Genomic DNA, 22,638 nt, shown 5'->3' with positions numbered 1-22,638 from the left:
ATAAAATAAAGATGTTAATTTGTTCCCACCAAAAACAATTATTTTATTTTTGAGCTGTCTTTGTATAGGGGTGTGATTAAAAGTGTGAATATAGCACTGTTCATAGATTTAAGTGGGTTTTTAATTTTGTTCTTGGTGTGAAGAGCCCTTTATGAATAGTAGCCCTGAACAATATTTGAATGAGCTAGGCATGTTTCAGGTAATGGCTCCTAGCTTTAAATTCTAAGAATTTGAGTCCATTAATGAGGTATAAGAAGCCAGCCTGTGTGGGTCTTAGTGTCTTAGTGCAGGCAGGGTGAACTGAGGCCACAGTGAAGTTTGCCAGATAAGGAAAAGAAAGCATGTGAGTGTATGACAAATGATGGTTTATTCTACAGCTTGTTTTGACCTTCTGCTAGAGGAGTGCTGTTCTAGGCGTCCTGCAGTGCGGTTGTGTTATTGTATTGTTCACTCGTTGACTCTAAAGTTCATGATACTGTACAGTGAACGATCTGAACAAATACAAAGCCAAGCCCTTTTCCCACACACAGTTAAGAACTTCTTAGTTAGGGGAACATCTAAGAGAAGAAAAGGCTTTAGAGTTGAAAGGTGCAGAACCCTTGGTGCCACAGACATTAGTTTAGTTAATAGAGAAGGAGATGCTTAGAAGCAGAAATAAAGCTAAATCTCTGCTTCCTTTTCTAGTCAGAGAATAACCTTTTGCACTGTTGGCACCTCACAGTTGAGCCACAGGTTATATATTTAATTTCAGATCCAATATTCCTAATTCAATTCAATTTATTGCATTCCACAATAAAGGGGAATCGGTATAACCTGTACACAAATCCGGGCATTGGTATCTTTACAAGAAGTATAATTAGTATAATAGTGTCTTATGCTATTAGTATAATTTATTCTACATTTTACAGTACTTTATGTAGGCTATTTTTTTTAGAAATCTTCACACCACACCTCTGCAAGACTCCCAACACTGAAGCCGTTTCCATGAAGTTGTGAGCTAGGAAAGAGATGTCACAATGGCAAACGCAAGAGACCGTTTCGCTTCCGTTCACGTTGAACCTTTCCCTCAACTACATCCTGAGATATCTGCGAGGGTGACGCCTGCACATCACACTCCATTGACTTCCAAGGAGTTGCCTGTCAAAAGAAAGATGAAAAGGTAGAAGAAGGAAGGGCAGTGTAATGGAGGGATGGGCAAATCCTCAAGCACAAATCTTTTGATCTAGTATCTTGTTAGCAGTGAACAGAGGACTGATTTCTCGCACACGCTCTTCTCAATGGGTTTGTGTCTGTCTGCTTTTCTCACCTCACATATCAGTCTCTCACTCCGCTCTGGGAGTATTCATATAATCTCACAAGGTCACACTGTGAAATCCCTGTACACAGTGGCTTATTGTGCTCCTTTATTTTTGTACCCATCATCTCTCTTACCTTTCCAAAAGGGCACTTTACACACCTTTAGTACAGAATTCAGTGTTCTGTCATGTCTGCCGAATGTGTAAAATACACACACAGTCCAGATATCATTTCAACGGGTCTGTCGCTGACACCATACCCTAATAGGTCGGAGCCAGCAGGTATCCCAGAGCCCTTCTCCAAATATGAGAGATAATTGGGCAGCACAAACACTTGCAGAAGTTGCCATGGCAACGGAAAGGTTAGGGTTCAGACTGCAATATGCTTTGGGAGCCTGGAGGCTATTTTCATTCTCCATGAAAACTATTAAACACAATGTTGGAGGCAGTCTCTCATCCTGCTAGCAGGTAATGAAAGGTAGCCTGCAGTGTGAAGACGGAGCAACTCTACACACAGGACTCTGGAATCTCTTTCTGTGCCCCTCGGTCTCCATAAAGACAGTCTCATGAAGGTGTGTTTTAATATAATGAGGATATGGATTGGTGAAACACCTCTGCCAAGAACAAACATAAAGTATATGTCTTGCACATCAAACATGTCATTGGTAGAATTATCGACACAAAAGTACATTTGGATTAAAAAAAAAGTATCTAACTTTGTGGTTTCTAGCAATCCATTTGCACTCCCAAGACATCAAAAACTGAAGCAGCTTCAGCATCACTATATCGACCAACTAGAAACTCCATTGCATTCAATGAGAAATGTTGTCAATACAGAGATCATTATGAAATATGTTGTGGTATTATTTAAATAGCCACAATAATTTGATTTGCATTACACTATTTAGACATGTTTTAGCACATAACCTGAACCCTAACCCTAAACATAACCATTTATCAAAATAAAACTCAGGCATAAAATTATGACCAATCATCCTAATATTATATTGATCCCCCTTTTACTGACAAAACAGCCCTGACCCATCGAGGCATGGACTCCACTAGACCCCTGAAGGTGTGCTGTGTTATCTTGCACCAAGATGTTAGCAGCAGATACTTTAAGTCCTGTAAGTTGCAAGGTGCGACATTCATGGATCTGAATTGTTTGTTCAGCACATCCCACAAATGCTCGATTGGATTCAGATCTGGGGAATTTGGAGGCCAAGTCAACATCTCAAACTCATTGTTGTGCTCCTCAAACCATTCCTGAACCATTTATACTTTGTGGCAGGAGCACTATCCTGCTGGTAGAGTCACAGCCACCAAGGAATACCATTTCCATGAAAGAGTGTACAAGGTCTGCAACAATACTTAGGTAGGTGTTCCATGTCAAAGTAACATCCACATGGATGGAGGACCCAAGGTTTCCCAGCAGAACATTGCAAAAAAAAAAAAATCACACTGCCTCCGCCGGCTTGTCTTCTTCCCATAGTGCATCCTGGTGCCATGTGTTCCCCAGGTAAGCCACGCACACGATGTAAAAGAAAACGTGATTCCTCAGACCAGGCCCTCTTCTTCCATTGCTCCGTGGTCCAGTTCTGATGCTCACGTGCCACTTTTGGCGCTTTTGGCGCTTTTGGCGGGTTCAGGGGTCAGCATGGGCACCCTGACGCAACAAACTGAGATGCTCTGTGTATTCTGACACCTTTCTATCAGAACCAGCATTTACTTCTTGAGAAATTTGAGCTCCAGTAGCTCGTCTGTTTGATCGGACCACACGGGCCGGCCTTCGCTCCCCACGTGCATCAATGAGCCTTGGCCGCCCATGACCCTGTGGCCGGTTCTCCACTGTTCCTTCCTTGAAGCACTTTTGATAGATTATGCGCTTGTCAATTTACTGGTATTTGTGGCATTATTTTTCACACAAAAAAGCATGTCTTAAAGATGCAGAATATAAGAATGACGCAAGAGTTTAAAATGGGTACTGCCGTCTGTGGTGTGGCAAGCAGCGAGGTGAGGGACCGCGAGAGCGGGCCGGTGATTAATGTTAAGGAGTGCCAGCTGCGTGGCACACCGGTCTCGTCTCGCGGCCATGTGACGGGAGCATAAAAGGAGGAACATGGCAGCGGAAGACGAGAGAGGACCAGGCCTGGAATTTTATGTTAGGTTTTGTTTATGTGTTTGTGGGCAGTCGTCCGTGAGGGGCTGCCCACGTTTTATTTTGTGTGTTTGCGGGCAGTCGTCCGTGAGGGGCTGCCCGCGGTTTTACTTTCATTTTGTTTATTTATTTTGAGTTAATAAATGTTTGAAACGTTCGCCGGTTCCCGCCTCCTTCCTTCCCATCTACGAACCTCTTTACACTGGTGCCAAAACCCGGGGGGAAGGAGGGACATGCTGTCGAAGAGCCCTCGCTGCTGAGGGGGATCGCGGTGCTGAGGAGGTCGGGCAGCAAGGATGAATGAGGACCGCGAGGGCTGCCCGAGGCGATGGTGCTGGAGCGATAAAGGTGGGACAGAGACCTCGCTGCCGTGCCCCTGGGTCGAGGTGGGGTGGCTGCCGTCCGAGAGGGAGCGGAGGAGTCGCCGCGCTTGCCGTGGGCCGGAGCCTGCTGCCATCCGCCTGAGAGGGGAGGAGCAGGGAGCGCGGGGCTCACTGCCGGGTCCCTCGGAAGGAGGAGTCACTGCCGGCCGCCAGGGGGCGGAGGAGGATCGAGCTGCCCACCAGGCGTCCAGTGCCATCGCACAGCACCGCGAGGAAGAGCCTCTCGGCAGGCGGAGGGCCGAACGGCAGTGTGTCTGGGAACCGGACCAGAATTTTTTTTTTCTCTCTTTCTTTTTTTTTTTTTCTCTTTCCCTCTCTCCCCTCTCTCGTCCGCGGGCTCCTTGTGCTCCCGTCTACATTTCTCTCGCCTCTCTGTCCTTACCCCCAGGTGCCGCGGCCGCCGTGTTCGGCCCCCCCCGGGAGGGGGGGGGGGGGGGGGGGAGTAGAGCGCAGTCTCGGGAGTGCCCCCCGGCCTGCGAGGGGCGATGGGGGTATGTGGTGTGGCAAGCAGCAGGGCGAGGGACCGCGAGAGCGGGCCGGTGATTAATGTTAAGGAGTGCCAGCTGCGTGGCACACCGGTCTCGTCTCGCGGCCATGTGAGGGGAGCATAAAAGGAGGAACATGGCAGCGGAAGACGAGAGAGGACCAGGCCTGGAATTTTATGTTAGGTTTTGTTTATGTGTTTGTGGGCAGTCGTCCGTGAGGGGCTGCCCACGTTTTATTTTGTGTGTTTGCGGGCAGTCGTCCGTGAGGGGCTGCCCGCGGTTTTACTTTCATTTTGTTTATTTATTTTGAGTTAATAAATGTTTGAAACGTTCGCCGGTTCCCGCCTCCTTCCTTCCCATCTACGAACCTCGTTACACCATCCAAATTCTAAATATTGTTTGCCCTGCCCCTTCCCTCAAGCCTAAACTCTCACACGGATAGCCAGTTTAAGCATGCGCAACAACAATGTGTGTAATTCACAATGGAAGGCAAGGACACTCAAACACTGTAAGTTGGTGAGTTGATTTATTGATTACTGATATTGCGGTTTAATATGGTCTCATTCATTTTTAAGCTTGAGTATAGTCAAAAATGTACATACATTTAATGTTTTTATTTAATGTTTTTATTTTTATTTTTTGCAGTTCACACTTCTCTCATTTCTGTACATAGGGGGGAGGGGGAGATGTGAGGGAGGATTTTTCAGGCGGGACTTTTTACTGCGCCGAGTCGAAGTACTCTCAGAAGTGCTATTCCGCCATACATTATAGTTCTCCTTTTTAATCCGATTAGAAACGCGCCATGTTTTATTTTATGTCACCATACTTGATCGTTCAACTATTTGTGTAACTGTATTTAAATAGGGAAGACGTGGAGGTGTTTGGTCGCTTCTAACTTGATCTCTGTTTGGTACCATAGTGAATGAACTGGACTTAGTGGGCTAAGCTAAATGCTATCAGATCATCACCGCACGTCAGAGAGATTAAGAGCACACACTGAGACGAGAGAGGTGAGTATCAACTCGTCTTAGTTAAGGGAATAGAAATAGTTTAATATGAAAAAGTATCCCTTTAAGTGACCTTTTATTTAATTTATATTACATTACATTCTTTTAAAATATACGTTTAAAATTTTGAATTGTGCAACAAGATCACAGTCAATACAAACAAGCAAATAACCAGTATGTTTCAGGTCATAGCACAGCTTATCAAAGGGGTTTAAGCCTGAACTTAGATTAGGCCATTCAGTAACACTTTACAATAAGTGTTCATTAGTTAACATTAGTTAATGTATTAACTATCATAAACTAACCATGAGAAATACATGTGTTACTATATTTGTTCATCTTTGGGAATTTTAATGATTAAAAATACAGCTGTTCATGTTAGTACACGGTGCATTAAGCAAATGCTTTATAAGTGAAGCTCATTATTATTTCATGTTTACTAATGTATTAACTAATGTTAACTAATGAACCTTGTGAAGTGTTACCGGTCATTCCAACAATGTTCTTGTTTTTCAACCATTCTGAGGTAGACTTGATTATATGTTGTGGATCATTGTCTTGCTACATGACCCAGTTCAGCTTCAGTTCATGAACAGATGGTCTAATATTCTCCTGGAGAATTCCCTATACAGAACAGGATTCATATAGTAGCACCTTCAGTGATGACACAGTATCCATGTCCTGATGCAGCAAAGCATCCTCTATCCATCTCAAAGACTACCATCGGGCTTGACTGCAAATCTTATGCAAATCAGTAAATCATTATTTCAAATACAACAGGATTAAAGAGTTCCCATTTTGATTGATTTTTCTATAAAACATAGAATTCTTGAGAACAATCCAGCTGCTTAACAAATGGATTTTGTGTTTTTCCTTGGTAAAATAGCAAAGTGGAAACTGTCTTTCTTTGCACAGTGACCTTAGTCTAGTAGGAGAGACCTAAAGATCTTTAAAAATAGTTTTTTTTTGTGATGTTCTGGATAATTTTGTGCCTTGCTCATAGAGAGCTTGGAGGACCATTCCTTCGAAGATTGTTTCCACTAGCTCTGATTGTGGTTTGTTACAGCCATTAAAGCTAAATAAATGGTTTTGTAACTTCCTGAATTTAAAAATCCAACAATGATTTGCAAAGGTCTTTAGAAATCATCTTTCTTTGTGACATGACAGCAATTTTGAAGTCGGGTACATCAAGTTCACACTGATTGTAAAGGCCAAAGTCTGATTTACATTGAGCAGGGATCAGACCATAAAGGGCTGCTCGCTAACCTAAGCAATCAAAACCAGCCGGCAACATTTAACTCTAATTTGGTGGGATAAAGTCTTTTTCACACCTGAAGGCTGCAAAATTGAAACCTTGAACAAATAAAGAAATAAAAGACTCCAAAGTTGTGTGTCAATTTTACACCAGGGGTATACTTTCAATATATTTCCGCTTTCAGGCCCCATTTACACGGCATGGTTCAAGTGACCCAATTCAGATTTTTCCCTCTCATGTGGCACAGATCGGATATGACGTGAATGCGTAAGCAGGAAATAATCGCATGAATTCTGATAGCCTCAGATACGAGCATTTGTGTCTGCCCATACGCTGTTTTTTGCGTGCATATGATACGCATTTTATGGCGCATTATACATACGAACCCCCCACCCCACCACCCTAAACCTACCCAAGAGAGCGTGTCATATACACGCCATAAAGTGCATATCATATGCATGCGAAAAACAACGTATCATATGCACGCCAAAATGAGTTTTGGCGTATACATTCCACGACATTGCACACTCGTACTATTTATACGCTTTTATGTGTGATCGGGTTGTCTGCCATGTAAGTGGTCAAATTTTTGTACATAATTGAAAAAGGGATGGATGCAAATGACGTCAAATCAGGTGAAAACTCCCGGACTATTAGAGCATACTGATGTCATACACTTAGGGCATACACTTATGTCAAACAGATATGCCAGTGTTAGATAACCAGCTCCTGTCGCAAGTCACCAAAATCTCCAAAGCGCTTCTGCACTGAGATTGCCTGGCAAAATGTTGTGTCCTCGTAAGAAAGCCTCTGTGACAACCGCTCACACAACATATCAAAAGTTTCTTGCTTCATACAGAAGTGCTGACCCACTGTTCCTGACCAACAACTTGATCCCACCAATCTTGAGACCTTTGCCACTTCCACACATCCCTCTGAACTGATGTTGCAGCGATAATCGCTAAATTTGCCCAGGCTGCAACAAGGGCTCTCCCCTTTTTCTCTGCCTTACAAGAAAAAATGTTTTGCTGACCTTTAAAAATATTGCGGAAAGCAAAACATTGAATGATCATTTTGTCTGCATCCATTGCATATCGCGTTGTTTTACTTCCTTTTCCGGGTCAGAACGTCTTGGGCTGGTCGCTTTTAAAAGACGATATAAGCGGGTCGTCACCAAATCGGAATCGGACCTGCAGTGTAAATGCGGCTTTAAACACACATTTCCCAAAGCATTTTCCCTCAGGCGAGTCATCAACACCATTAAAAAAGCACATTCCACTGTACTCAAGTGGATAAGGGAAATTGATGTGGACAGACCCTTGACTCCTTGATTTTGACGGAGACAGCAAGTCTACTCTTCAGCCAACTCCATATACCACACTACAAGATGAATATGATGTCACAGCAGATTGTGCTTAATTTACCCCAACCCCACACAACTCTAGCGTAAGATATTTAGGTAGTTTTTAGGTAGATACTTAGGGCAGTTGTGGTCTAATGGTTAGAGAGTCAGACTGAGGTGCCCTTGAGCAAGCTAACCTCCGATAACTCCCTGGGCACCACAGCAAAATGACTGCCCACTGCTCCAAGGTTTGCTCTGTGTGTGAGTGTGTGTATTCATTTCTCATTACTCCTAATGTTTGTGCACTAACTTGAATGGGTTAAATGCAGAGGACAAATTCCAAGTATGGTTACCATACTTAGCCTTCACATGTCACTTTCATATATTAATTATTTTGAGATTTAACCATGTAATACTTATTGTTACCTCAAACTGACTCTACTCATGTTAATAATAAATCAGCTCTATGGCAGACTCCAAGTGATCAGGATGTTCCAAATCAATCCATTGCAAGTTTCCCGCCATTAGTGCACTCATGTGCAACGTATGGGATGCAAAACATCCAGATTAATTTAACTAAGGAGAGTTAGCAAGGGTAGGGTATAAAAACGGAACACACTTCTCACAGGGACTCTGCAGGCATTGAGTAACAGACCATAGATGACCTGTTGGGGAAGTCGATTGGGGGGCAAATGAATGATGTGTCTAACATCTGCTGCCTTTGCCAAAGTTCCTTCAATGTAAAACGTTTGACTAATTATGTTTGACTGAGAAGTGTATACGTGGAGAAAGCTCATCAATATTAACAAGCTTATATTCCACGTTGATTTTGCATTGAGCTACAATCTCAACAAAGATTTAGAGTTTATGTCTTTTTTTACACCACCATTTAAGAATCAAGATTAAGATCTGTTGTACATCTCAACTGTAAAATCAACAATTTCAAAAATCAAAAAGGTTTCAGACCTTTTGCTTTTCCATTGTGATCATATGTCAATTGTAGGGGTGTGACGAGACACATGAGATTGGGTTCACATGAACGAGACGAGACAAGGTTTTTCCACAGCATTTTTTAAGAAATCCTCCATGACAAAATTCTGGAATGGAAAAATAGTATGCAGATGCATTTTGAAACGCTCTAACTAATAATTTTGTAATGAATGTCATTTCACTACTTCTTTCTGAGAATGATTTACCATACGCACTGAAAGACAATATACAAGCACTGTAACAAACAAACTCAACTGACTAGCTTCTCTCCTGTATGATTTAACATTGGTCGTTTCAGATATTACTGTACATGAATTATGAGCTTCCAGAATTTCTGATCGAGGACGTGTGTGACCTTCTTATTAAACTCCTTTCCACATATTGAACTGTGAGTCCTGCAGCTCAGTGTGTGACTGCAGCTCGTGCTGGATGCGGAGAACAGACATTTACAATAATTTACAGTTGAATCACAACTATTTACCAATGGAATTAAATGTTTTTCTTTTTCTATAAAAAAAGCAAAAGACAAAGGATGATGTAATGTAAATGCAGCAGTGGGATATTCAATGCTAATTTCACCGTCACACTCTGTCCTAGAGATATTTTGCGAGAAATCTCATCACATTTTAATCTTGCGAGATCTCATCACACCCTAGCCTATTGCGCGAGCTTATTTAGTCTATTATATCAAAAGAACTGCAAAAGGTGAGAGGGTCTTTGAAGGATAGCAGAATATTCTTGTTGTTGATCCGGTGGGGAACAGAAATCCAGTGGAGCTGGTGCGGTTGAGGATCCGAGCTGGAGAGTTCTGAATGAATTGGAGGCGATGGAGAAGTTTATATGAGGATTGCTGTCTTAAGCACCTCCTGCCACTATTCAGCATTATCATCTGTTGTTTCATTACACTGGATCAGAACTGCTATTTACCTCATCTGTCAATAAACCTGCAATTGAGTTCATCATCTGTCTCCGTGTGCTCAAACGTGACAGAGCAGCAAATCAGCATATTGGAATGATTTGATGCTGAAAATTCAGCTTTGATAACAGGAATAAATTACATTGTACAATATATTCACATAGAAAACTGTTATTTTAAACGATATCATGCTTTTCATTTTCAATTAAATAAATAAAAGCAGTCTTGTTGAGCTTAAGGATAATTCTTTCACAAACAAAAAATTATTGTACCGAACCTAAACTTTTAAAAGGTGTGCAATGGATGAAATTGCGTACCCTGAGCATTTCTAACTGATAAATATACTCTATGAGAACTTTAGCTTTGTTGAAACATCTGGCAAATTTAAATGAAACTGAAATACATTCTGGTGAATTGTTAATAACTCAGTTTAGTCATTTGGACATTGGGTTCATCGTATACAGTTAAACAAGATCACATCTGTGGTCTCGGTCTGATTCATAAGCTTTCTTTTATTGAGAGGAAATCTGGAAGAGAATGTAGAAATATGAACATTAAAGAGTTCATCATATTCAATAGAAACCAGTTTACTATGATGATAAAAAGCATTGCATCTCATCCTGACTCATGTGCACACTTCAAAGCATCTGCTTTTGTGCCAGCCGATCATGTTGGTGAAGAATGTTGCCTCCTATTCTTGCTCACCCCTGAAGCTATTTCTACCTCCCTCTCCCACCTCTTTTTGTGGCCAGTCCTTCCTCTTTCCCTCAGACAGCAGCTTATCTGCATTAAAGAAGCTGTCACTGACACCCCAGCAGTGGAATACTGGAAACAAGTCTGGCACTTGGTGTCGGTTCTGTGTGAGTGAAACTGCAGTAGATAACATGAAACCTGGTGAGCCATAAAGAGTCAGAGAATGCTGGTCTTATCTACAGAAACACACCGAGAGATGCTTAATCCATTACGACTGCAATCATGCCACCAGTGACAAACACATACCCCACACATAGACCTGATAACAAACCCATACATCAACCAGTTCAATTCTCTATATCTATCAGAATGCCTTTAAAATGTAAATGCATGGCATCAAGTCTGTGGACAATCTTGTGTGTCTCTCTCAAACTGTACATTCAAGGTGGAATTCACCCAAAATTATTATTATTATTTAATGAAAACAATTATTTTCTATACAACTGACAAGCTGGTCCTGGTTGAGAACCGGAAGCCTTTCTGTGTGGAGGTTTGCATGTTGGCATGGGTTTTCTCACAATCAAAATGCATGCATCATGGGCAAAATAAGTCAAAGTGTGAACATGTGAGAGTTTGTTAGCCCTGTGGTGGACCGGCCATCTGTTCAGGAGTTTCCCTGCCTATGTCTTCAGATACTGGGATTGGCACCAGCATCCCTGCGACCCTTCATAGGACAAGCGGTTTGGAAAATTGTGATAATTTACCCTCCTTCATAAACAGAGTGATAGTTCATGAGCATGGCTGGCTGGATTTTTTCTGGAAACTTCACCTGCTGCAGTTCACAAATGAAATGTGCCACCTTTCGGGTGGTTGAACTTTTACCAGACAATTTGGCTACTTAATTTTTAAATCTTTCCCTGCCAAGTTGCCAGCCACTGCTTTTGATAATTTTCATAAAAAGTTAATGGAACCCCAGAATTTTTTTTTGTTTTGTATGAATATATGAACATTCAATACCTCAAAAGAAAGAACCACAACTTTTAAACAGAAAAGCCTGTTTTATTCCAGCTTCATGTCTACTTTTTTTTATCAACACTTGAATGTGGGTAAGTTTCATAAACAACAGTTTTATAAAGCAACATTATAATCAAAGAAAAAGCGGAGAAAATCAAAATTTCATCAAATAATGCATCCAGAACGATGATGGAGTAGATGGAGACCATCAAGACCCCCAAAGCTTCACAGAGCTTGTCCTGGGTCAACATTTCATTCAGTAACATTAGGCAGTTCTGATTGATATGATGTTTAATGTTAATGTTCTTTTACATATGCTATTGCTTGTTTCTGCTTATTTTTCACCTGTGTTTTGATCGGGAGCTTCAGTAATCTTTCAGAATATGTGTAATAATTACCCCTACCATAACAGCGAAAGAAAATACAGAAAACTGAAGTCAAAAATCAAAAACTGAATCCAAACAGTGTTGCAAATTACTTTCACAAAAAGTCAGTGAACTTAGTGGATTGATCCTCTCCTCCAATGACATGCATTAAATAATCAACCCTTCTCTTATAAATCCTGCAATTCATGCAAAATTATACCCCAGTAATATAATTTCATGATAAATTCCCATGATCTTTATGTCAGTGTATTGATGGCAAACGTTTCTCTTTGAAAGCAATAGGTTTGCCAGCAGTGACACAATAAAGGCTCTAAAGGGCCCTTTGGAGCCTGTATAGTGATTTACAATAGTCTTGAATATGTGGCATTTATTGTATACCCAGGGAGTGAGAACGGTTTGAAATTGGTTGAGCTCTCAATTTCCCCCATGTCCTCCCCCTGCTGGTTGGAGTTTGTTTCGGGACTTGACTACCCACCAGTGACTTCTTTATGTTTACAAAGTAGTTCTGTTGAACACGCTCAGTTTGATTCCTGATGCTTAGTCCTGTGGATATTAAGAAAGAGATTCAATCCACATATGAATGTAGCTCAAAACATAGTTGTAAACATCACATTTTATGTGTGTTTTTTTGTTGTTGCTGTTGACATATGCCAATATGTCATATGGGCCCCATATGGGATCGTATTGCAAATAGCACAAACATTGGTTTTGGACTGACGGTCTGAAGGCTGAAGTATACGTAAAACCCTCAAAAAAATGTTGAGATAAAAGAGTGAGGTAAAACAGTGTATAACTATTTATTTTGTGCCAGAAACATACAGAGCTATTATATGTAAAAGCGCACAAAAGAAAATGTTATTGGAGTCAAAATAACAATAAAAAGTTTGAAAATGGTAATGTTCATTCTCACTGATTGTACCCATTTTTAGGGGATTGTACATTTCTGAGCTGCTGCCCACAATGCACACAACTTATCTGACAAAAGCAGTTGTGTTTGATAATAGCAGAACACTGATCTATGGGTCACAAAACACACTGCAGCACTGAATTAGGACTAACCAATTTGCTCAATTTGTCTTGCATATATATCCTACTACTCACAGCGCTGAGCACTGCCTGAAAAACAGGATTAGCAGCCTCTAAATAGCAGTCATTCAAAAGAGAGCTTGGATGCACTGAATGATTCCAATTACTGCCATGTCAAATCTAGGATATACTGTGGAAATAAATAAAAAATACAAATATATGCACACAATCCTGAACACAAATTATATTACCAAAGTTTGGAGTGATTACATGATTTTGACATCAGTGCCATTGACCTACAGGGCACTGGTGGAAATTGGGCTACTGTTAAAGTGTGTTAGAGGAGGAAGGCATGTACGTAGGCAGAGAGAAAAGAGGAAGGCAGGAGTTTAGGACTGAAAGTAGGGACTTTGAATGTTGGTAAAATGACAGGTAAAGGCAGAGAACTGGTAGATATGATGCAGAGGAGGAAAGTTGACATTCTGTGTGTCCAGGAGACCAGGTGGAAAGGGAGTGAGGCTAGAAGCATTGGAGCAGGGTTTAAACTGTTTTATAATGGTGTGGACGGGAAGAAAAGTGAAAGTTGAGGTGATCCTGAAGGAGGAGTTTGTGAAGAATGTTCTGGAGGTAAAGAGAATGTCAGGTTGATGAGCTGGATATTGAAGGTGTGATGTTGAATGTTGTTAGTGCCTATGTTCCACAAGTAGGTTGTAAGCAAGATGAGAAAGACAGATTCTGGAGCGAGTTGGAGGAAGTAATGCAGACTGTTCCCAGAGGTGAGAGGGTAGTCATAGGGGCAGATTTGAATGGACATGTTGGGAAAGGGAATAGTGGGGACGAAGAAGTGATGGGCAGGTTTGGTCTTCAGGAAAGGAACCCAGAAGGACAGAGGTTGGTAGACTTTGCTAAAAGTATGGAGATGGCTGTGGTGAACACGTATTTTCAGAACAGTCAGGAACACAGGGTGACATATAAGAGTGGTGGCAGGAGCACTCAAGTGGACTATATCTTATGTACCCAGCTAACGGGGAATGTTTCCATAACTTTCACTAACGTTATGTAAAGGTTATGAAAAATGTTAGAAAAAAACTTTCCTAAAATAATGTTTCAGGAAAATTCTTATAACGTTTTCATAGATCAAATATATTCTCATAACGTTGAGAGGAAACATTCTTAGAACAACATTGTTGGAATGTCCTTATGATGTTATTTGTGCTTGACTGATGTTCTCATAATGTTGAGCGAATATGTTCTCACAACAATCTTGGAATGCCATTATTTTAGAAGAAATGGGATCAGAAATTACAAGTGCAACCAGTACATAACAACAATTGGCCTATGCCATTTTTCTGATCTTTCTTTAATTAACAATTCTTAAGAAATAAAATACACTGCTGAACAAGAACCAATAACCTTTCCCTATATTGTCCTAATGATAAATTTATGATTGGTTTGTAAACTACACACACTCTGAAAAAAAAATATTTTATGAACAAATATGTAGTTAGCACAGAATATGCCAGAATATATGGGCTAACTTATTTTATATTTTCTGCACTTTAAAGGTTGTCAATAACCACTACATTACTTGGAGGGAAAAAAGGTTGTTTTTCAAGCACATTAATAAGACCTATATTTGTGTTTTTAAAGGCAGGCGCCTCTAGCTGGTGTGAAAATAATGACAGTGTTGTGTTACGTCGGATGTCAATAAAATTGAAGCATGACTGTCATTACCAAACAAAACGCATTTAAAAGCAATCTGTGGACTTTACTGAACACATATTTTATTATTATTATTAATGTTTACACTTAACCCATCCTTAAACCTAACCCTAACCCTTAGTTATCGGTAGTGCATAATCTTTAGGAGCTTGTGCATTCTCTGGGATTGAACTCATGATTGCATGATTGCATGTTGATAATGCAATGCTCTGCCAACTGAGCTACAAGAAATCGTAAGTATAATGCAGATAAAATACATTTGTCCTGTTGTCAATGGGGGGGGGGGGGGGGGGAACTTTGATAAAGGTTCATATGGTATGGGTTCATATGGTAAAGGTTCATGGCTATTTCAGGGAAGTGACAAACAACTTATATAGGTAAAATGGTTGGAGAAAATGTTGCATTGTGAATGGATCGTAAGTTTTTGTTTCCCACAATTTTTCTTTATTCTTGAACACGGGTCGGCAGCTTACACATCTGTTCGCTAACCACTAGACTAGACTACCACAGCCAAAGTGTAATGATCTCTCTGCCTGTGGTGTGCACTTCAAATCAAACAAGCTGTCTTCTACATTCTGACATCACCTCGTGTATACTTCATGCAGCGCCATTTTCAAACAGTATCCAAAGTGTGCAGTTTACCTTTACTAAGGCCAGATCGCAGACCTTCTAACAGGTGAGTCGATTAGACGTTAGGCTTTTTGTTGTTGTTTTGTTATATATGCTAAGCTTGTATGACTGGATAGTAAATACTCCTGCAGTCATTTTCCATAACATCAGGCTAATAAAAAAATATAAAAAAAAATAAATATATTTAAGACATTTAACACAATTTCCAGTTGAAAACCCACTTTCAGGCACCAGTGAGTGTAAAATAAAGTTACTTCAGAGGGGGATTCTGATCACCACACAAGCCAGAAATATATTAACTTGCACTGGCAACATTACTATTAACATTATTTCCATTAGAAATAATTGTATGTTTAGTCTTAACCTGTGAATTAAATGCCATTACGTTCCATTCTGTTTGTAAAAAAAAAAATGTTCTCTTGAAATATAGAGGCCATTGATGTCTTGAAAACATTTATTTGTCTGTAAATTTCATCACTCATTTTAATAAAATCATGTTTTTTTAGTTGTTATATATTTCTGTAACTGTTAGTTGAAAGTTTAATTAGAAAATTAATCTGCTGTGTAGTACATATTTTCATAACAGAGACATATGCCAAAGTCACTTGAAATGTTCAGCATGCCATGTTTTCATGAAATTTGGAGAGTGAAGACGAGCCTGCTCAAAGACTCATCTGTAAACACAGAGAAGATGATGATGTCACCTTAATAACTTGACGAGACAAGAGCGTTGTCATTATGAAAAGCCTGCTGTTGTTTCTTTTAATATATTGAAAAATATAAAAATATATTTGTTTTTTCGTAGATGACAAGGTTGATTAACTAATTAAAAGGAAAAGACTTGAGAGATTTTCAAGCACACCTTCATGTGAGTAATGTTTGTATAAGGATTATTAATTTGCTATTTATATTAAATAATTCCATAACTTAGAGAAAACCACATATAATTGCTCACATAAGAGTAATTCTACACATGTAACCTTGTTAAACGGGCTGGCATTGTATTAGGTAATTATTGTAATCCATTTTGTGACTTATCAAGTGTCTGTGGCTTTCTTTTCTAATTATTCCATCTGTAAAATATTTTTCAGAGCTTAAGACGCTGTCAAATGAGACAAGTAAGTCAGTCTTTTAATTATAAACTGAATCAGACTGCATATGAGGTATTGATCAAATCAACAGTGTATTGTACATACTGTATGCTTAGACGTCATTTATTGTAAGTACACAGTAACACGTTTGGGTTTTGTGTCTCTTTACTGGATTTTAAGATGCCTGTCGTCGAACACACACCAAAGTGCTGGAAAAAGTAATTGAGGACTTCATAGCAGAAACACTGACGTTTGCACCACACAGAGATAAGGTAAGGCTTTTGTAGTTTTTGTAGTTTGTAAAAAATGAATACAGAAAACAATGCAAATGATATACTAATACTATGTTTTGTTTCTATAGATGCCACAATTTAAGATGTCACTTCAGCCCGAAGCAAAAATTTCTGGAAAAGAGGACACACACAACACACTTAATTGTTTTACACATAAAATATTTTGTTATACGATTTGAAATGTTTCAGTTTGTGGAATTTTATGTATATAAAATGTGAAAGTAAAGATGTCAGTTATGATATTGTTTTCATTGAGATGTACTGTATAGTGTAGTTATTCTTGGCAAAAGGGTTACAAAAAATGTAAAATATGAAATGTTTGTGTAAAATAAGATGTCAGTTACGATATTATTTTCATTGAGATGTATTGTATGTTACAATTTATCGATTAGGATTCTCTAGATGACAGAATTAAATGTTCCTTTAACATTTACCTAAACCTAGAAAAACACATTAATACATTAAATATCAGGACATTTTGAATCTTTAAAAAAAAACATTCAGAAATAAAGTTTTCAAGATGATAGAATGGAATGTTTCTTTAAATTTCACATAAATCGACAAAAAAACGTTCTTAATACATGAAAAAAAAAACATTTGAAACATTTAAAGAACTAACTAATTATGTTGTCATAACGTTTTCAAGATGATAGAATGGAATGTTTCAATAACGTTCACATAAACCAAGAAAAAACGTTCTTAATACATGGAAAACCCCCACATTTAAAACATTTAAAGAACTAACTAATTATATTTTCATAACGTTTTCAAGATGATAGAGTGGAATGTTTCTATAACGTTCACATAAAACAAGAAAAACAATTCTTAATACATGGAAAAACAACTGGACATTTTAAACATTTAAAGAACTTTCCATAATAATGTTTTTGTAATGTTTTCAAAATGCTTGAATGGAATCGTTCTATAACGTTCACAGAGACCCTACACAATTTCTTCTTAATACATAAAAAAAAAATGGACGTTTTCAATGTGTACAAAACATTCCCAAATAACGTTTTCATAACTTAAAAGGAATGTTAACAAAACGTTCTGACAGCAACTTTGTGTTAGCTGGGTAGATGCTTTAATCTGATGGAGATTAGCGATTGTAAAGTAGTGGTAGGTGAGAGTGTAGCTAGACAGCATAGGATGGCGGTGTGTAAGATGACTCTGGTGGTGAGGAAGATGAAGAGAGTAAAGGCAGAGCAGAATAAAAAGTGGTGGAAGTTGGAAAAGGAAGAGTGCTGTGTGGTTTTCAGGGAGGAGTTGAGACAAGCTTTAGGTGGTCAGGAAGGTCGTTTAGATGACTACTACAGCCAACGTGGTCAGGAAGATAGGTAGAAAGGTGCTAGGTGTGTCATCTGGAAGGAGGAAAGAAGGCAAGGAGACTTGGTGGTGGAATGAGGAAGTCCAGGAGAGTATCCAGAGGAAGAGGTTAGCTAGTGTGGTGAAGTGCAGATTATTGCTGGGTGTTAACATTTGCGATAAAGTGTAAGGAGAGGTACGGTAAACGGGTGTTGCGCCATACTCGACTGATCGCACTTCCAGCGTTTTGGTACATCACACGAGGGGTATGTATGAGTGTTTTCTCTGTGGCTTTCTATGTGGTAGATGCTAAATGTCCCTTTAGCTGTTGCTTGTTTATTAACAGTGATTTAAATTGGGCAGGCGTTCGGGTGACTGCTTGTTGCACCCATGGACTATCAACAACCGTTGCGTTGTTGTCGCTGCTCCGCTGTACTGGCGAACTGCATGTGATTTCTCGTCGGCATGTGATCGGATAGATGATGTTTGGCACGATTGGGTATGTATAACCCACGGTTAACTCCCTTTGGCCCTTATAAAGGTAACTTGTTATTTTGTGTGTTTTAGTAGTTTAAACCATTCTGTGAGCCTGCCCATTTTGATTCCAGTCTGCATCCTGTAACCTCGTGATTTCAGCTTGGGTGCACATTCAACACTGCAGTTTTGCTTTAACTTTACTTTAGTTCAATAATTTGAGTTGCATTTATTAATTTGTGCTTCTTTTGTTTGTCTCTATTATTTTGTTGTATCTATTTAATTTCTTTCTTTATTACTCTCGTTTATTTGTTTTGCATTTTGTTAAATGCATGTTTTGTATCCATTGAGTTTAGGTTGCATTTGGTAATGCTTGTTTTGCTTCTATTTAGTTCGTTTTATTAATTTGGTTTGCATTTATTATGTTTTTGTTTTGGATCCATTTGTTTTGTGTTAACGTTGCCCTTGCATTTACTGCTTTGCATTTAACTGAGTTGCATTGTATCCATTGACTTGTCTTATTTTGTTTGGCTTTTGTAATTTTGTTTTATTTAATTGTCTGTTGACTGGTGGTTCTTTTGTTTCTATGTTGTAACCTTGTTTTCTTTTGCTTTCTCCTTTTCCTGTATTGGAGCTGGGGCCTGGAGAGGGCAGGCTGACCTTTCCCGTGTGGTTATCTCACTATTCACCAGAGTGGCGTGGAGTGGCTGTGAATCCTTTGGAGTGTGTGAGTGTGGTTTGGAGCACATGTGGTTATTATTATTATTATTATTATTATTATTATTATTATTATTATTATTATTATTACTATGGGCATTAATAAAGCCCAGTCTCAAGCCTGCCGCCCTAGTGGTAAACCCCAGCGCTTGTGTTGTGATGTCTGTTTTTGTTTTTGGTTGATCATTGTTTTACAGCCGGGGGTGTTGCTCGGTGTGTGGAATTCTCCCTCTGTCATATGTGATTTATTAAGATACATTTTAAACACTTAGTTTATTGTTCAATAAAGATGTATAAATGTTATACATGGAACCCATGCCTCTTGGTCATTATCTGAGAAATTGAACTTGTGCCCCTTGGGCTCTTCCCAGAGTTAGTTCTGGGTGGTGTAGTCATCTTTAAGAAATCAGTAAAAATCAGTTTGAAACGAGTGCCTATTGCTGCTGTTCTTCCCATAATACCTCGGATTGACACACTAGGAACAAGCTGGACAGAGAGAGTACGAAGGAAAGTAGACAGTAATATAGGGTCCTGCAGCATGAGGTTAAGATAGAGGTGGCAAAGGCCAAACAGAAAGCGTATGAGGACATGTATGCAATGTTAGATAGTAAGGAAGGAGAGAGGGATAGAGATGGAAAGAATGTGCAGCAGGTTAGAGTGATTAAAGATAAAGATGGAAATGTGTTGACAGGTGACAGGAGGGTGAGGGAAAGATGGAATGAACTGATGAATGAGGAAAATGACAGGGAGAGAAGAGTTGTAGAGGCAAATATTGTTGACCAGGAAGTGGAAAGTATTAGCAAGGGTGAAGTTAGGAGAGCATTGAAGAGGATGAAGAAAGGAAAGGCAGTTGGTCCTGATGACATACCAGTGGAGGTATGGAAGTGTCTAGGAGAGATGGCAGTAGAGTTTTTAACTAGGTTGTTCAACAAGGTTTTAGAGAGTGAGAGGATGCCTGAGGAATGGAGGGGAAATGTGTTGGTGCCGATTTTTAAGAACAAGGGAGATCTGCAGAGCTGTGGAAACTACAGAGGTATTAAGCTGATGAGCCATACAATGAAGTTGTGGGAAAGAGTAGTGGAAGTAAGGCTAAGGGGAGAAGTGGACATTTGTGAGCAGCAGTATGATTTCATGCCAAGAAAGAGCACTACAGATGCATTATTTGCTTTGAGAATGTTAATGGGGAAGTACAGAGAGGGTCAGAAAGAGCTGCATTGTGTCTTTGTAGATTTAGAGAAAGCATATGACAGAGTGCCAAGAGAGGAGCTGTGGTATTGTATGAGGAGGTCTGGAGTGGCAGAGAAGTTAGAGTGGTACAGGATATGTATGAGGGCAGTAGGACAGTGGTAAGGTGTGCCACAGGTGAGACAGAGGACTTCACGGTAAAGGTGGGACTGCATCAAGGATCGGCTCTGAGCCCCTTCTTGTTTGCGTGGTGATGGACAGGCTGACAGATGAGGTCAGACAGGAATCTCCATGGACTATGATGTTTGCGGGTGACATTGTGATCTGTAGTGAGAGCAGGGAGCATGTGGAGGAAAGTCTAGAGAGGTGGATGTTTGCTCTGGAGAGAAGAGGAATGAAGGTTAGTCACAGCAAGACAGAATACATGTGTGTGAATGAGAGAGAAGCAAGTGGAACAGTGAGGTTACAGGGAGAAGAGCTAAAGAAGGTGCAGGATTTTAAGTACTTAAGATCAACAGTCCAGAGCAATGGGGAGTGTGGAAAAGAGGTGAAGAAGCGTGTGCAGGCAGGTTGGAATGGCTGGAGAAGTGTCAGGTCTGTTGTGTGATAAAAGAGTACCAGCAAGAATGAAAGGAAAGGTGCACAAGACAGTAGTGAGACCAGCGATGTCTTATGGTTTGGAGACAGTTGCACTGAGGAAAAGACAGGAGGAAGAGCTAGAGGTAGCAGAGCTGAAGATGTTGAGGTTCTCTTTGGGAGTGATGAGGATGGATAGGATCAGGAATGAGTACATCAGAGGGACAGCACATGTGAGATGTTTAGGAGACAAAGTTAGAGAGGCCAGGTTGAGATGTTTTGTACATGTTCAGAGGAGGGAGAGTGAATATTTTGGTAAAAGGATGCTGAGGTTAGAGATGCCAGGCAGGAGGTCAAGAGGAAGACCAAAGAGGAGGTTTATGGATGTAGTGAAGGAGGACATGAAGGTAGTCAGGCTGAGAGAAGAGGATACAGAGGATAGGACTAGATGGAGGCAGATGATTCGCCGTGGCGACCCCTTAAGGGAACAGCCTAAGGAAAAAGAAGACTGTCAGTCTTTTTTATATAAATCATTTTCTTCTGCTGTTGAAGTTGGCCTGTATAACTTTTTCTTGTGCAAAACAAAAGGTGCTGCTAGGCAGAACGACAGGCTTAGCCACCATTCAAGGCAATGGAGAAAAACAAACCTGCAATGAAATTAAATGTTGACTGAGGCTGACAGTAGTGATGAGTAGTTCACAGACAATTCATTTCCCGTTGTCTGTGTTCGCACAATTAATTTTTAATTTTTTTTATTCCAACATAATAGTGATGGTAATGGTTGCTACATATGTAATTATGCATACAATAAATATTGTCAACACTTTACAGTATCCCTTATTACACACATTACATGTAATTACTATAGACCAGTGGTTTTCAAACTTTTTTTTACACTATTTACATTCAAATAAGTCAAGCCAAGCATAACAATACTTGTATACAATGAGCCATTTGACTGTATTCTTCCTTAAACCACTAGATGGCACAACTATTCAGCTCAGCACTTTTCCACATAACTGCTTTTGTTCCTTAATGTGTTCGCAAAGCAAAGTTGATTCTGCACAAATTTGATAGCTAGGCATATCTATGGGACGCTATTAACTGGTTAACTGTTAACCAACAAGACTTTTGAAAGAGAGAGATAAACAGGTAAGTCACGTATAAGTCGCATTTGATTGCATTCATAATAATACCAGTAAGCTAAATAAAGCGAAATATTGTACAAAAAACATAGGTTATTTGAGTTCCCCTCACTCCTTGAAATCCTTCAAATTTAACGGTATTCAGAACAGAAGGCTAAAACTATATAAAGTCAAAACAAAATAATTTAATGAGGAACTGAAAGTAACCATGTAGCGCTAGACTTACGCAGCCTGAGTCCAAATGTTTCTATATTGGTGATACATTTAGATGCTAAACCTTTATTTATTATAGGCTTTGGCTACTTAACTCGCGTCCCAATACTGATGGGGAAAAATCATCCTCTTCACATGCGCAACAATGTGCTTGAGAAATTGCAGGCACTTGCGGAACCCAACGCATATAGAGTGTGGCGCGGGACTCGCGGAACCCAACGCATATAGAGTGCGGCAGGGGACTCGCGGAACCCAACGCATATAGAGTGCGGCGCGGGACTCGCGGAACCCAACGCATATAGAGTGCAGCGCGGGACTCGCGGAACCCAACGCATAT

Source organism: Pseudorasbora parva, chromosome 7 (genome assembly GCF_024679245.1).
Source record: "Pseudorasbora parva isolate DD20220531a chromosome 7, ASM2467924v1, whole genome shotgun sequence".
Taxonomy (NCBI): Eukaryota; Metazoa; Chordata; class Actinopteri; order Cypriniformes; family Gobionidae; genus Pseudorasbora; species Pseudorasbora parva.
The sequence above is the reverse complement of the archived record's forward strand: the minus strand, read 5'-3'. Positions refer to the sequence as shown.